The sequence below is a fragment of the Coffea eugenioides genome, chromosome 3, assembly GCF_003713205.1.
Source record: "Coffea eugenioides isolate CCC68of chromosome 3, Ceug_1.0, whole genome shotgun sequence".
NCBI classification, from domain to species: Eukaryota; Viridiplantae; Streptophyta; class Magnoliopsida; order Gentianales; family Rubiaceae; genus Coffea; species Coffea eugenioides.
The window spans coordinates 26,398,896-26,415,508 of NC_040037.1; the positions used below are offsets into that span (position 1 = coordinate 26,398,896).

Below are 16,613 nucleotides of genomic sequence, written 5' to 3' on the forward strand. Positions count from 1 at the left end.
TGAAAAAATTATTTCATTTATTATAAGTTGTTTTCAATTAATTTGAGGACTTTTATAAAATTTTTAAATTTTTTGAAGTTTCATAATTTTTTGTATATATTGATGCCTTGAGTGTTAGAAAAAGGCAAAATATTCAAAATTATGTTTACAAACTCATTTGAGGTATTTTAAAAAATGAACAACTTAATTTCTTTATTGCAAAGTATTTTTGCATGAATTTAAGGATTTTATAAATTGTTTATAAACGTTTTCAATGTTCTAACCTTTGTGTCCAAATTGATGGCTTAAAAACAAGAGAAAGACAAAATTATTAAAATATATTTAAAATCACCTATAAGGTCTTTTCAATGTACAAAATCCTTCATTATCAAAAAATTTAGGGTTACTTTTATGAGTTTCCGAAATTATTTATAATTTGTATTTTTTTTACATTTTCTATCCGAGGCGATGAGATTGAAAACTGTAAAAGGTAAACTCATTATTAGTAATTCTTCAGGAAAGTTAACAAATTAACTTGGTTTGTTATGAAAACTAAAGGTTTACAAGAAAAGGTCAATTTTAGAATGGAACTATCATATCTCTCCCAAAATGAGTTTTTAAATCATATTTTTCAAAATAAGTTGATAAAGCTACAAAAAGTTGGAAAATAAGATAGATAGGTGATTCTTTTCAAAATTTAAGGATACTAAGCGATATTATAACAAACTTCTAGAGAAGGTTTAGGAAATTATTCTCGTTTTAATAAGTGAAAATATTTGTTGTTTGTAGTTATTTTAGTGCCTTAACTAATACTTATTTACTGCAGTTTGACAAAAAAAAAAAAAACTAATACTTATTTACTGCAAGTTGGTCTACGTCCTGGATCCCATAAATTTGCGGTCCTACCAAAGCTAACACGAATAGCGCGCAATAGCGATGGAACATTGAAGATTCCATTACGCTAGGAAGACGTTGAACGTTCCTGCCGTAGGTACACCTGCCAGAAATAACACGTGTTGTAGTCCTATGTGCTGGTCACGTGGCCGTTAAATCAGAGAGGGATGCCCAACGCGCGTGGACATGAAACAAAATGGAACGTGTCCGGATGCAAGGAAATACCAACGAATTCCGTATGCTGGTGGCTGCTTAGGAAAGTAAAAGACGGGATAATTGCAGGATTGTACCCATAGGTAAATGGTATTTGCAATGTCCCTTTTTTTATCATAAAAATAACATTTTTATTATCTAATATATACTATTTTAGGGGAAGGGAAACTTAATCGACAAACATCATTGAAAAGCAATATTTGAACCCTTAACCTCTCACCCGCAATCAAATCTTAAAATTTTGGTAGTGATCAATAGGGGTGTGCAAAGTCGAAAAATTCCGATTTCGAGATCAATTTCGAATTGAATTCGGAATTTCGAATTCGGAATTTCGGTAATTTGGAGTTGAATTCGGTAATTCCGATTTCGAATTGGTCGAAATCGGGTCGAATTCGAAAATATATTTTTTGAAATCGGAATTACCGATTTCGAATTGGGGAATTCGAAATCGGAATTCGAAATCGGAACTATGATTTCGATTTCGTTTAATAATATATATATAATATAATATTTTTTAACAATATATTATTTATGTAATATATAATTTATATTATATAACATAATAAGTTAATAACAATAATACTAATACATCTAACAATTAACAAAAATTACAAAACAACCTATCAACCTCCAAAATGACAAAAAAGCAAAAGCGCAAATTGAAATTGCAAAACCTAATCTGTTAGCTCTTCCGCCTCTTCCTCATCGTCTCTCAACTCTCAAGTCTCACTATCTCACCGCCTTCCTCCGCATCCACCGCCTCCACCTTCCTTCCTCATACTCTTTAGTCTTTATACTCATACTCTTTATCTGATCTAAGGGTGGCAGAATACACATCTATAATTATGATTGGTTCTTGAATGGTATCACTACTTCCAGGACGGGAGCCATGTGAAGCCACCAAGCAAAGCTCTGCCATTCCTCAGAAACACCCACAGTATTCGGTAACCCTTCTTCTTCTCTTTCCAATAGCTTCTGATATCAAAGCCTCTGCCTTTTTGCTTTGGATTGCTCTGTCCCTCCCTATCTTAGACTCATCCTCTCGTGGATTTTATTTCAATTTTGAACCATCGGGTAGGAAACAATAACGTCCGCAATTTTAAAAATAAGGGAAATGTATCTTTTTTCAATGTTTTCTTTTGGTAATTTTAGATGAAGGGAAGTCAAAATCATGGACAGGAGAACCTGAACCTGTGACCCAAATTGGGGTAACGGAAACTGTTGCCATGTTGGATTCTTAGTCTAGACAAAAAAAAAAAAGAGGAAAGGATCCAATTTGTCCTTTTTCCCCTTTGTTGGATTAACCATTCCAGTACTGTGTTCCACCATTCCAGTACTGGGGAAGTTATTAAATACGAACAGGTTTTTCCATTTTTGAACAGGGGAAAAAAAAAGGGAACAGGTTTGAATTCGGTGAATTCGGAATTCACCGAATTCCGAATTCAATTCGGAATCGAATTCGAAATCGGAATTGGCCAATTCGAATTCGAAATCGGTCGGGAAAATTCATGTCCAAATTTCGAAAAATTCCGATTTCAAGCTTCCGATTTACCGAATTCGATTTCGATGCACAGTCCTAGTGATCAATAGACCAAATGGTTATTGGCATTTGCAATGCCCCTGACGAGGAATGAAAAAATGTGCCAACCCCCCTTAAAAGTAATTCAGTCTAAAGAAAGTAATGAAATTAAAATGAATAATAATTAAAATTTTGACACGTGTGGGGAGAAGAAATTGGAAGGACAAAAATTTGAGGTCAATGTATTAGTTGTGTGTACATTTAAAATAAAAAAGGAGTCATCTATTTATATATTATATATTTGAAAACAACTTTTTAGCCTGAGCATCCCAATGAGCTTTCAACTCTCCATTCTTTTTTTTTTCTCAAATTTTTTATTTATTTTAAATGATCAAAATATCATTAATGCCTTTTTTATTTGGATTGAATCTAATTATGTGCTTTTATTCGTTAAGTTTAGTCTCTAAAACTATACACTTCCAAATATGGCTTATCAAAAATAGGAAAGAAATGTTATTTGCCTAGAATTAACAATCTAAAATTTTATCTCTTACTAACGTTACCAAAATTAGAATCAACAATTAAATTTTATGAACTCATATTGAGGAAACCTCTCTCAATTCCTTTATTCTTTTTATTAATCTAACCAAAAGTAAGCATGACAATCTGATAACTATAATACGAAACTAAGGAAATATATTTGGAATTGGTTGATTTTACTGAAAATACCCGTGAACAATTTAATGATTTGAACACCATATTAAGGAAATTGTTAATAATTAAATGATTTGAAACTAAATTAAGGGAACTTCTTCACTTATCATTATTTGAACACCACATTTGATCTTAGATAAAAAATCATAACAAATAGAAAATTTTTCTATTTCTTGATGTTTCCTAGCAAAATCTATCATTCTCCTAAGAACATGGCTCCCTTGCTTCTCAATTCCTAGTCTTGCTCTATGCATTGAGGATTTTGCTACTTAATTTAAACAACTACATGCATTTTGATATCATATAGCTTGCATAATCAAATTAAGCATTTTATGCGTTTGTTATATTATAAGATGACATGTATGATATTACAAGATGACATGTAACTTTTTTCAGAATTCTTTTGTTATGACATTTTATCTCTTTTGTTGAAGACTACACAAAGGGAAGTGGTTTATCGATTATATGTTAAACTTTCAACTCAAATAGTCTTTTTTTTTTGGTTAAAATCATGCAATAATTGTGAGAACTCGAGAAAAATATGTATAAGCCCTGAATTTATTTCATTTTATTTACTTTGTTCTTAGAAATATTATATATAACGAATAGTTGGTTAAATTAAATGGCTAATTGAATTTCTATAAAATTGAAAATAAGGAAATATCCTAGAATGGTGTAAAAATTTTTTTTATAGGGGTATGCAAATTGGAATATACAAAAGTTTGGGGCAATATTTGAAGATGATAAAACAACTAGTAAATAAATCAAAGTTAAAAGACCATTTTAACGCTAAAGCTTGAGCAATTAACCAGCAACTAAGAGGATCGCCTTCTGGAATGAAATCGAAAGAAAAATGAGAGTTTCTACCAATACATTTGGGCCGTGGTTAACATTTGCTAAGTTAGGTAGTGACCGAGAGGAAAAGGAGAAAACTATTTTGCTAAAAATTTGGGCGGTGGCTGAGAACAAAACTTCAGTTTCCCTCCTTACCAAACCAACCTTGAGCTCGGTCGAACTACATGCAGCCAACAAAAATAAGCCATCAGATTTTTTGAGCAGAAACCGAGAGAAAGAAACATGTGGAGTTTGGCTTGAGTAGGAGCAGCCTAGAAGAGTGTACCACCGACTGGAAACATTGACCACCGAGTAGCATAACTTCCTTCTGATCCTTAAGTCTTCTAAGCAGAGAGCTAAGTGAGTATAAGAAGAAAAATTCGTTGGCCGTACCAATTCACTGACTGCAGTAGAGAGCAACGAACTAGACAGTTCATTCCTTTCTTCCTTTCTTGTTTTCTTTCTAAAATAGAATCGAGTGTGTGAGACTGAGTGTGAGGAAAAAGAATTTTGCAAGCTTCACCATCAGCTAACCAAAATAAAGCAAACAAAGGCAGAGAGACAGGAGAGATAGCTGGTGCAGACGTGAGGGAACAAGCTGGAAAGAAAATCTAATCCTGTCTGCAATTCCTAACACTAAAAGGCAAAAGGTAAATTTTTGTGACTAATCTCTACTTACTGAGTATAAATAAGTGTATATTCGAATTGTAAGCCGAGTATTAGCAGAGGAAATTGAGCTTCGACTGAGGAAAAATTCTGGTTTGAAATCTGAAGGTTCACTGACTGGACCTGTGAGAATTGAGTGATGATCGACTGAAATTGCAGGTTGTTATCAAAGGAAAATGGAAGAGTGTTGTAGAAAATGTATGAAAATGCCTGTTTCTGGCATAAAGTGAAATTTAGCTGTAGAAACTTGTAAAAGTTGGAACTTTAAGCTGAATTTATTGAAAGAAACCTGATGAAAATCTGTTAGCTTCACACGAGAGAAATGGAGCTAAGAAACATTAGCTGTCTTCTGCAAATTTGGCTTTTAAACTTTTGTATCAAGCTGTGATGTGTTATAAAACATCTTAACTTCGTCAAGCAAGACAGAAATGAGTGGAAACTAAAGTGAACGAAGAATGAATTTAATTGACTGCAGGTAGGTTGGCCGAGGGAATGAAGCAGGCTATGCAACTTGTTGTTGCTGATTCTGGAACTTTTATTAATGAACACATAGAAAATATGTTAATCCCTTGATTTAACAGATAGGTGCCTTTGAAATTAGCAACCTTAAGAAAAGTCTAGCTGAATTTGGTAAAAGAAAGCTGATGCAATCTGCTATGATACTAAAGGGAAGGAAATCAGCTTTTGGAGCAGCTTGTCTTCTAATGTCTGATTCTGTGAACTTCCACAGGTAGAACTAAGGTTACTCTGTGGTTTAGTAACTATGACTAGTTCCATGAGTAGAGTTGAACTAAGGCAAATAGGGAGGAAAACTATGAAATGTGCTGCTGAATTACCTCATGGCCGAGAGAAGAAGGGAAGAGTTGATCAGTCTTTTCCTCTAAGTTAGCTGCAAAATTTTCCACGTTCTGTACAGGGCTACTTTGTAGCTTAATAAATGTAATTAACCTGTCTAGTTGGGATATAAAATTGGAAGGAGGAACTTGAGAGAAACGGCAAACGTTGGACTGATATATTGCTAGGAAGCTACTTGAAGGCCACGATAGCTGATGGCAGTTTTTGTAGGGGAATTTGGTCGAAAAACCTGTTGAAATTATGAGTCATGTACCTTAATTCATGTTGGACAGAATGTGTATTGTGTGTTTGGTGATCTAGGCAAGTAAAAGTTAGAAACTCTACCAAAAACTTTGAAGTAAGGTTGCTGGAAATTTGTTTAATGGCCGAGAGAGGGGCTGAAACTCTCATGTGATATTTGGAAAATTTCATGATAATTGGCTACCATCTTGAATGAGACGTTGTACAATATCCTGTCACTGTTCTTATGTGCACTCTATTGACTTTTAACATCTGAAAGGTTGGTAAAACCTTAGGAAATTCTAGCTAAAACTAGTAAAGAAAAGCTGAGATCCAAACTATTACATTGTTGGAGAAACTAACGTTTGATGGAATGGATTGCTGGAAATAGATGCTGCTTACCTTGATCTATGCTAGACCGAAAGTACATTGAAATACTTAAAACTGTAAGCAAGTAAAAGAGTAAAGTTTTATTGAAAACTTGAAGTATACAGCTGGAATTTCGGTTTGTTGGTTGAAATGGGGGTTAGTTAAGCTTTCTATGATATTTTTGGAAACTCTAAGGTAACTCGTTATAGCTATATACATAACATGGTTTCAAATCACCTAATCTTGTCCTCACAAGCATTTTAAAGATTTTAGAACTTGAAAGATTTTAGAACTTGAAGGACTAGTGTAGAGAAATAAAATCTAAATTACAAATGGCTTAAAGTTAATTAATAAAAGGGAATCAATGGAGTGTTCCTAAGCTTTAATCTTAGAATATTCAGTGGAAAATGGTTTAATTATAATTTAAATATTTTATAAATTATACACTTGGAAAATACATATATTTCTTGGTTTAAAATGATAAAGTCAAAAAGTCGCGAAATGAAATGTAGAATAAATATTGAATATATTATATTTTGTATTTTGAAGTCAAACTTGATTTTAATAGTTCAAATAATAGGGTAATAAATGGTAAATGAACATTTACAAATTGTATATTTATTTTAGAGTTATAAATTGTCTCAGGGGATAGCTGTGAGCCAGGAAACAAACCCGAGACTCGAGAGTAATTTATTTGGATATTTGTTTGGATATTTGGTGAGTGTTTCCAAAATTTAATGTGTTTAACTGTTTATGTTTACTGTCGCGCCCCTTTTTTTGAGAAAACTAAATAAACGGTTTAAAAAGTGAATTTTTGATTTGAAAAATGAATCTTTGATTTAAAAAGAAAAATGGGCCTAAATGGGACTTGTAATGCGACGATTTGGGCCCAAAATAAGGTTTAAAAAGGGTTTTTGAATAGAAAATCGGAGTCGCCACTTGGTATTGAGTTAAGGTGTACCAAGTCACCTAAAAATGAATTTTGATGAAATCATGTAAAACCCTTTTTAAACGACTCCTAAGTCTACGAAAATTAGAGAAAAAAGATTCGGGAGTCACATTTGAAGAAAGGGAAGGCAAGGACAAAAATCCGAGGCATCCTTTCAACCTAGCCAAGGCTAGTTGCGTGATTTAGTCAAAGATTTTCTTGTTTTAACCTAAAGATTTATCACATTTGAATGTGCTATATGAATGCAAACTGTAGACACCAAATTTTTACTCTTTTATTTATTTATTTACTATTTTTGTTTAATTTATCTCAAAATTTCATTTTTTTAGCATTTTGGACATCAAATCTTTTAATTTAGTTTTACTTGTTAATTTTATTCATTTTTGCTTATTTGTCTATTAGTTTTAAGACGTTTAAGCATTAATATTTTTCGGGAAAAAAGAGAATTGCTCACAAAAAAAATATTCTTTAAATTTTAGATTCAATTTAGGGAGGTTTGCTATTTATTTATTTTGTTAAAAAAAAAAAAGGGCTCATGCACCATGCGGCACTGGATCCAAGCTCTTTCTCAATATTTCATTTTAAGGCAGAAACAAGCTTCAGACATCACAAAAAAATTGCAGCTGGCTTTTTCTTCCCATTTGATTCGTTACTCCAAAGGGTTCCCAGTACAAACGGGATCAAAGGGGCAAGAGCAGGCCACATAAACCCATTTCTGGGGTTTGACATCTCGGCCTTCCATCGTAGGTTGAGGTTTTGGGGTTCCTTTAAATGCTAGAGCCGCAGCCAAGAAGGGGGGGTAACAACTGACGAAAGAGAGTGGGACGGCTAGGAAAAATCTGGGACAAAGAAATAGAGCGGTGGCGGAGACAGAGAGAAAAGAAAAACCAGGGGAATGAGGAGAGCTTGAGAGGCTAGCGACGGCTGGGAGGTTGAACAGTGGCGAGGTTTTTGATAGAGAAAGAAACTAAGAAAACGCAGGGCTGTGGGTGGTTGACGGCTAGAAAAGAAAGAGACTAGAGAGAGAGGAGGCTGAGGACGGCTAGGAAAAAGAAACCAGAGAGGAGAAAGGTGCAGCGGCTGGGGTCTTGGGAATCTGGAGCTGACGGCTAGGGTTCTGGACAAGAAAGCTAAGGGTTTCAGAGAAGATCTGGGGAAGTAAAGGGGCGGTAGAAAGAGATCTGAAAGGGAGAAAACAGCAGAGGAAAAGGGAAAACGAGGTGCTGCTACCGCTGCAACAAATCTGCCTGGGCGTTGTTTTTCCCAGAAACCAACGTCACTTTCCTGAGCTTTCCCGTTTGATTTACTTCACAGACGTTTGCAGGTGACTCTAGCCTTTCTTGCTGCCATTTTCATACCATTTTGTGAAGATCTGGGGTTCATTGCATGAATTTCCTCCCTGTGCATGCATGTTTTGTTCCCTTTCTTTGTGGTTTCATCTCTGGTTCTTTGTAGAAACCCGTGTGGCCGTGTGGTAACTTGTTTCAGCTCTATATCTCTGTGTTTGAATCGTGTGTTGTTATAGTTCATGAAACCCAGGGTATAGGAATCATTTCCAGCCTCCCCTTAGTCGATGATTAGTCTTCATTTTGCCGAAAGGAGGTTGTAGAAATTTTTTCAGATTTTGGCAGGCTCTTTTCCTCTAATTTTTGTATTTAAACATGAGAGTTTTGTGGCTCAAAGTGAAAAATGTGCGGTCATGTTGTAACTTTGATTCATGTTTCATCGATTAAATCCAGTAGTGGTGTTTGAATGAACAAAACCAGAAAACTGCAGCAAGAAACAGGCTACAGACGCAAATGAAAGAAAGCTGCATTTCTTTGTCATGTTTTGCTGCTTTACTTTTGTCCTGTAACAGCCCACGAAGTTGAGTTTCCTCACTTTGTTTGCATGCTCAATCTTATGTCAATGATAGTTGTAGAGAAATTGATGAGGCTTGGGTTTTGTTTATAGCTTTGGCCATCTTTCTGGTTTGTTAACAAGCTGCGATATGGTAGGAAAAATGCAGCAGGCCTGCACTTTCGATTGCTGAAGCTTTTAGTTTGATTGAAATTTGTGGTTTTATACCATGTACATGCTCACACTGAGTTTCCTACTCTTGTATCTTTGCTGCATTTTTCACACACGAGCACTTTAGGTGAATGTTTAAATGTTGTTTTGATCAAGCTTAGCTAGAGGTTGCTGAAATTCCAAAGTAGCGGGAAAAACCATGAGTTGTCCAGATTTTGTATGCCCTTTTGGCCAACTTTTGGTGTTTAAAATGAGAGGATAAGATAGTGGTCTTGTTATTCTAAGGGTGAAACTTGTTAAGAGCTGCGGAAAACCTGCTATTCTACAAATTGCAGCAGAGATGTTGGCCGCAAATTGCAGAAAGCTTTGCTGCGCCTTTTATTCTTCCTTCTTTTGCTATTTAATTTTTTTACCCTTGATGGTCAGCCTCAGTTCTTGTTTTAATCCTGCAATGAAGTTGCATGTTTAGTCAATGATTGATACTTTAAATCCTGGCATTTGGTGGACATGGTTGCATGATGAACTGGAAAGAAAGTCACGGCAGGAATGGTGCAGAAAAGAAAACTCCTTCTACGTTGTTTGCATGCATGAAATAAAGGAAAAATTGCATTTTAACCCTTTAATTTGTGTTTAATTCTATTATGGCCTGGAAAATTGGGAAGACTAATCAATTGGGTCCCATAAAAATGTTGTCTTTGATTGATATGTTCAATGTAGTTCTTGGACAGATCATTCATGAATTTTAGAACGAATTTTTGAGGTTTAATCGTTTGAGGGCTTTATGATTTTGATGTGTTTTTTTTAGTGAAATTTTTGAGTTTTGTTGTTTAATTGTCACGAGTGATCACTTTTTTCGTGAATTTTAGCATTTGATTGATAGGTCTCATCTCAAGCCATCAATTTTGGTATTTTATTGTAGACCCTTAAAATAATTTTTTTTAATTTAATCATTTTATTTAGGACCTTGTTTGCTTTAATTTCTGGCATATGGATGGTTTATTTTATGTCAATACCCTAAGTGACTCCATTTCGTGTTTAGTTTTCATTTCGTGTTTAATTTCATGTAATTAATTATTAATTAAAGTGATGCCTTGACCCTTTTTTTATTTTTTGGAGGGTAAATAAGTAAATTCCGTCTCCTTAAGCCATCAATTCAAGGGAGGTACACTCTATCCCTTATTTTCACTTTATTTGACCCTACGTGCATATATGTGTCTTATGTGTACAATTGCATGATTTTAAGTGTTTATTTCATTTTTACTTTATTTATTTTTCTAGTTGCTTATTTTTTGCTTTAATTTTAGTTCAATTTTATCATTTGGGAGGCACTTGAATGCCAAGTTGTAATAGTTAGGTTTATTTTATTCATTCCTTCTTATTTCCCCTTTTAAATTGTAGTAGGCCTTCCCCCTAAAAATGTAATAGTTAGGGCCTTAATTGCCTTGTGTGTTTTGCATGTCTATGTGTTATGTGTTTAATCGCTTTCTTAGGTTTTGGCATCTAGATATGCATGCTTATGTGTTATGTGAATTACGTGCTCACATGTCTACTTGCTTTAATTATGCATATTACTTATATATGTGTATGATCGATGCAAATGCACGTAACCGTGGCTAGTCCAATGCTAGTCATGGTTGTCCCCTCGAGCTCTTACAAGTCCAATGCTTGTGAGAGAGTGTAGATGTGGGCTAGTCCAACGCTAGACCCAATAGGGCCCCTTCTCGCTAGTACATACTCGCATGCCTTCACTACATCTTCATTCATTCTTTCCTTTTAGTTTTACACTTTTGCATGACCCTTCACTCCCTTTCCCTTGCACATTTAGGATTGCATTTTCATTTAGACTAGCTCATTTGCTTGTATAGGTTAGGAAGTCACCCTTCTGGTAAGGGAAACGAGCGAGTATGGCTACACATAGCCTTAGCACGCTAGTTCTTCATTCTAACCAAAAGGCAAATTAAAAGTCACGACTTAGAGTCTCCCCGTACCCATCTTGCTTGCACTCCTCTAGGGTTCATGCATTTCATTTACCCCCTATCATCTCACACAACTCTTATTTTGTACATCTTCACTCTACCACTCGCACTTTATATACTATCACTTGCACACATGCACTTTATGCTATCACACATACATTTTACACTATCACTTTACATACCTCACATTGCACACTCATTTTTGCACACTCCCACTCATACACCATTATCTTTTAGTACTTTTCTTTTTACTTCACACAAGCTCATGTTTTCACATTACATACATTCATTCCACTCATTCTTACGTCATTAGCATTATTCATGACCTCTCCAAAGGATCATTATTGGGCATCACAATTAATGTGATTGGCATCACTCAAGCTTTGAAGAGAAATTTTGCCCCCGATGTCCCCCTAGGTCTAGGTTTTGCATTCATAAAGTGCATCCAAATGTGATAAATGTTTTGGTTAAAACAAGAAAATCTTTGACTAAATCGCGCAACTAGCCTTGGCTAGGTCGAAGGGGTGCCTTGGATTTTTATCCTTGCCTTCCCCTTCGAGTCAAATGTGACTCCCGAACCTTTTTCGTTGGTTTACGTAGACTAGGAGTCGTTTAAAAGGGATTTTCTTTTTACCTTTTCCTCTAAAAAATCATTTTTAGGTGACTTGGTACACCTTAACTCTATACCAAGTGGCGACTCCGATTTTTATTTCAAAAACCCTTTTTAAACTATATTTTGGGTCAAATCGTCGCATTTTCAAGTCCCATTTAGACCCACTTTCTTTGTAAATCAAAAATCACTTTTCAAATCAAAAATTCACTTTCAAATCATTTATTTATTTAATTTATTTTTCTTGTAAAAAATGGGGCGCGACACAAACCCTAGACCTAGGGGGGCATCGGGGAGCAAAATTTCTCTTCAAAAGCTTGAATGGTGCCAATCACATTAATTGTGATGCCCAGTAAAGATTCTTTGGAGAGGTCACGAATAATGCAAAATATGAGACTCTAAGAAAAGAAAAGGGGTAAAATAATTATAGAAATATACATGTCCTAAAGGAGTGCATCATGTCGGGTACGGGGGACTAATGTTCGTGACTCAATTTTTCCTTTTAATAGAGGGAATACGAGCGTGCTAAGACTAGAAAGCCAAACTCGTCCATATCCCACATTCAAGGGGTAACTCCCTAACCTATGCACGCGAATGAGCTTATTAACTAGAATGAAATGCAAAAACCCTATGATCATACTTCAAATGTGGGAAAAGGGCGAAGGGTCATGCAAAAATGTAAAAATACTAAAAAGAAAAAAAATGCATGAACATGAGATGAAGGCATGCGAATGTACTAGCGAGGGACGGTCCTATTGGATCTAGCATTGGACTAGTCCTTCACTAGTGCTCTCTCACAAGCATTGGACTTGTAAGAGCTCGAGGGGAAGATCATGACTAGCGTTGGACTAGCCACGGTTTCGTGCATTTGCATCCATCATACATACATAAGTAAATGTGCATAATTAAAGCGAGTAGGCATGTGAGCACGTAATTCACATAACACATAACACATAAGCATGCATATCTAGATGCCAAACCCTAAGAAAGCAATTAAACACATAGCACATACGCATGCAAATCGCACAAAGAAAAAAACAAAGAAACCCTAACTATTACATTAGGAGGGGGAAGCCTACTACAATCTAAAAGGGGAAATAAGAAGGAATAAAACAATTAAATCCCTAACTATTACAATTTTGGCATTCGAGTGCCTCCCAAATGATAAAATTGTACTAAAATTAAAGCAAAAACTAAGCAACTAAAGAAATAAATAAAGTGAAAATGAAATAAACACTTAAAGTCATGCAATTGCACACATAAGACACATATACGCACGTAGGGTCAAATAAAGTCAAAAATAAAGGATAAGGTGTACCTCCCTTGAGTTGGAGCTCTAATGGGGTGAAATGACTTATTTACCCTCCAAAAACAAAGAAAATGTCAAGGCATCACTTTGATTACCAAAATAATCACACGAAAAGGAAATAAACATGAAATTGAACCACCCAACCATTCAAATAAACTAAACAACTCATATTCATCAAGTTGAAACCAACAAGGACCCAATTGAAACAATTAAAGAAGTTAAAGAGGCCAATTTGATTATTATCACAAATATTAAGGGTCCAAAAGAAAATAAATTAAGATTAAGGGCTCACACAAATGACAAGGCTTCACACAAACAAATGACAAGGCTCGCACAAACAAATGAAAACCAATTTGCTAGGATTAAACAACAAAATTTTCAAAATTTCACTAAAAATTCAAATCAAAATTATAAATCTAGAAAAAGTTACTGAACCCTTCAAATTCATCCTAAAGCTCACGGATATTCTATCCAAAAATTATGTTAAAGCGTACCAAAGAAAAATTGGAATTTCACAAGGACAAGATTGATCAAATTTCCAATTATTTGGGTCATGATAACATCACTTAAAAACAACAGGGGGCAAAGTGCGATTTTATAAAAATTCCATGCATGCAAACGGATGCTTTCTTCTTCGTTCACGGATTTGTTTTCTGAAAATTTCAGCTACAACCTTCCATCCATTTCATCATGCAAACGAATTCACCAAATACCAGGATTTGAGCTATCAATCATTGACTAAACCAAACACGAAATTTTGTTGCAGGATTGAAGCAAAGAATTTGAGCTAACCATCAGGGGTAAAAGGAACTAAACAGGAAAAGAAAAAAAATGCAGCAGGAGCATTCTCTGCGAATCTTCTTGAGTTCATCTCCAACAAGAACATGTTTATTGTTTGTCAAATTTCAGGCCCAAATACATAAAATCTACGCATCCAAACACACAACCTCAACATCTGAACAAGCAAAAGAAAAAATTCAGAATAGGAACGGAGCATGCAATTCTTCTTTGCTGATTTTTTTCCTACAGCTTGGCAGGCTTTTGCTGCAAATTCATAGCTCTTCTCCACGCAAGTATCTTACGCAATCTCAAACCAAGCCAACAAACTCATTTACCCAACCCATTAAAATTCAAATCACTTGATTAATACAACACTAGATGCAGGAAACACAATCATTGAATATCAATCGAATAACCAAACGGGCAGCATGCAACAAAAGAGAAAAAGAAACAGTTTTGCGGTGAGTCCTAGATGAGCTTATCGAAAGCTAACATCTTTCAGCCAACCCATTGAGCTATCAAGCATCAAACTAGTCTAAAGCTTTGACAAAATCAAATCATCAAAAACCCCTTTCTCTTTTATGTCCTTTCGGGTTTGAAAACAAAGGGACAACAGACCATTTTCATCAAAACAAATCATCGAAACATGTCTCAAGTTACGCTTCAAAAATCACTGTGATAATTAAAATGATATGGTAGTACTTCAAACACATGATTCACAGTCTCTCACAAGCTCATGTAACCCAGATTTCAAACAGGATGATCAGCAAGACAACAAGGAAGGGAAAATAACTATAACAACCCAGGTTATCCAACCTTGACAGTAACAAATAACTCAGTATTCATGGCTATGCATATGAAAACCAGCGCTAAAACAACAAAAGGAGGAGTTGTGATTACCTTAGAGGAGTAAAATGAACGTGCAACACCTCCCAAGAAGCCGCGCTAATTCCAGAAATGAAAGTCGCGAACTTCGTCGCCGACGTTCCAGGGTTGATGAAGACACCAGTTTGTGACCAGATTTGATGAGCTCCCCGTGGTGTTTTCCTCCAGACGTCTGAACCGAAACTACTCCTTTTACTTTGTAGATTGAGCAGATTTTAAAATTTCCTTAAAAGAACCAAAGGTCGGAAAGATATGAGAGCTCCAAGATGGCTGACAATCAGCCTTTGTTGAGAGAAAAATTGCAGCTTTTCCTTCTTTTTCTCTTTCTTTCGGATCTTTCCCTTTTCTCTCTTTCTTTCTTCTCCCCGGCAGCCTCTCTCTCTTTTTTTGATTTGGCCTGAAGCCCTCTTCATGTGAGGACTCGTAAAAACTATTATTTTATGCCTAATTCATGGCTTAATAAATTATTTAATTGGATTTTTATCCCAAGGAATATTTTCTAGTCTTATTAGACTTAAATACATGGTAATATAACTTCGTTATATTTTTAAAGTGATTCGTTCTAAAAATTAATTTCCTGGAGTACGTTTAGTAAAAATAGTGAATAGTACTTGGAGATTTTATCCGCGTAGTAGCACAATAAGCTTGGAATATTGGAGACTTGTACTATGGTCCTAAAATAGGTAATCTTATGAGTAATACTCAAGTGATAGTTAGTAGTGCAATCGTTATAAGAATTTATTGGAAGTTTCGCGTTATAGCGTTAAAATTGACGGTACGCGTTTTCACACGCGCGACTTTTTTTGAGGGACTTTAGACCCTTATATCAGGACAATTAAGAGTGAATAATACTTACATGAATATAAATGTATTGGAGGTTCAGTGCACTAGTGAACCAAACGCGCGAGAAAATCGAGCCCTAATCGCGCCAAACGCACCCTAATAATAGTTGACTTTGGAGTGATTGTGCACCACCCATTTAATCTTCTCTTGGAAGCTTATTTTGATCAAACTTCACTCCATCTTCTCTCACCTAGCAGCCGGCCAACACCCCCCTCTCACTCACTCTCTTGCTTCACAAATTCCTTCATCAAATCAACACAAAACCTCAACCAATCTTCACCAAACTTGAAGATCATCTAGCATACTACTTGGAGGTTGGATTTAGCTAACAAAAAGGGCTGCATTTTCACGGTTTCTTGGAGCTCTTGAGGGCCGAAAATTTCTGGGTTAAGGCACTAAGGAGGTATAACTTCATCCTACACCTTAAACTAGGATTATGATTGTGGAAATGCATCTTTAAGCTATTGCATGTGGATGGGTGGCTTGATGTGGTTGTAAAATGTGATAGTGGGCTCTTTGTATTCCCACACTTGGGTTGTTGTTGCTGATTAGAGGATTAATGTTGGATTTAATGGTAGTTTAATGGTTATAATGATGGATTTACGGAGTATTATTGTTGGAAACTCAAGTAGAGGTCATGACCAGAAATTGCTGAATCTGCCCCTGTTTTGTTCGGCCATGATAAGGCCAATTTTTGGTGATTTATTGGCATGAACCTGATGTGTATTTGTTATATTATATGTGTAGAAATTTTCGTTGGAAAACATTAACGTTTGGATGGGCAAACGAATTTATTCGTGGACTAGACAAGTTGGAAAGTTATTTTCGGGTAACCCTGTCCAGCGGTAGCATTTTGGCCATAACTCTGTCCTCGGGTGTCAAAATCAAGTGCCGTCGGTGGCGTTTGAAACTAGACATTCCTGGATTTAATTTGAGATAAAATGAACGTTCTGATTCTTTGTGAGTGAGCAGAACCAAACGTTTTAAGA

The 16,613-nt window shown here is 35.4% G+C and overlaps 1 long non-coding RNA gene across 1 annotated transcript; it reads left to right on the forward strand.

Annotated features, from left to right (window-relative positions):
* Nucleotides 1–8,043: 8,043 nt before the first annotated feature.
* LOC113766897 lies at nt 8,044–9,310 on the forward strand. Its single transcript, XR_003467815.1, has 2 exons — nt 8,044–8,535; nt 8,737–9,310. It is a non-coding gene; the product is annotated as an uncharacterized LOC113766897 (long non-coding RNA).
* Nucleotides 9,311–16,613: the final 7,303 nt, after the last annotated feature.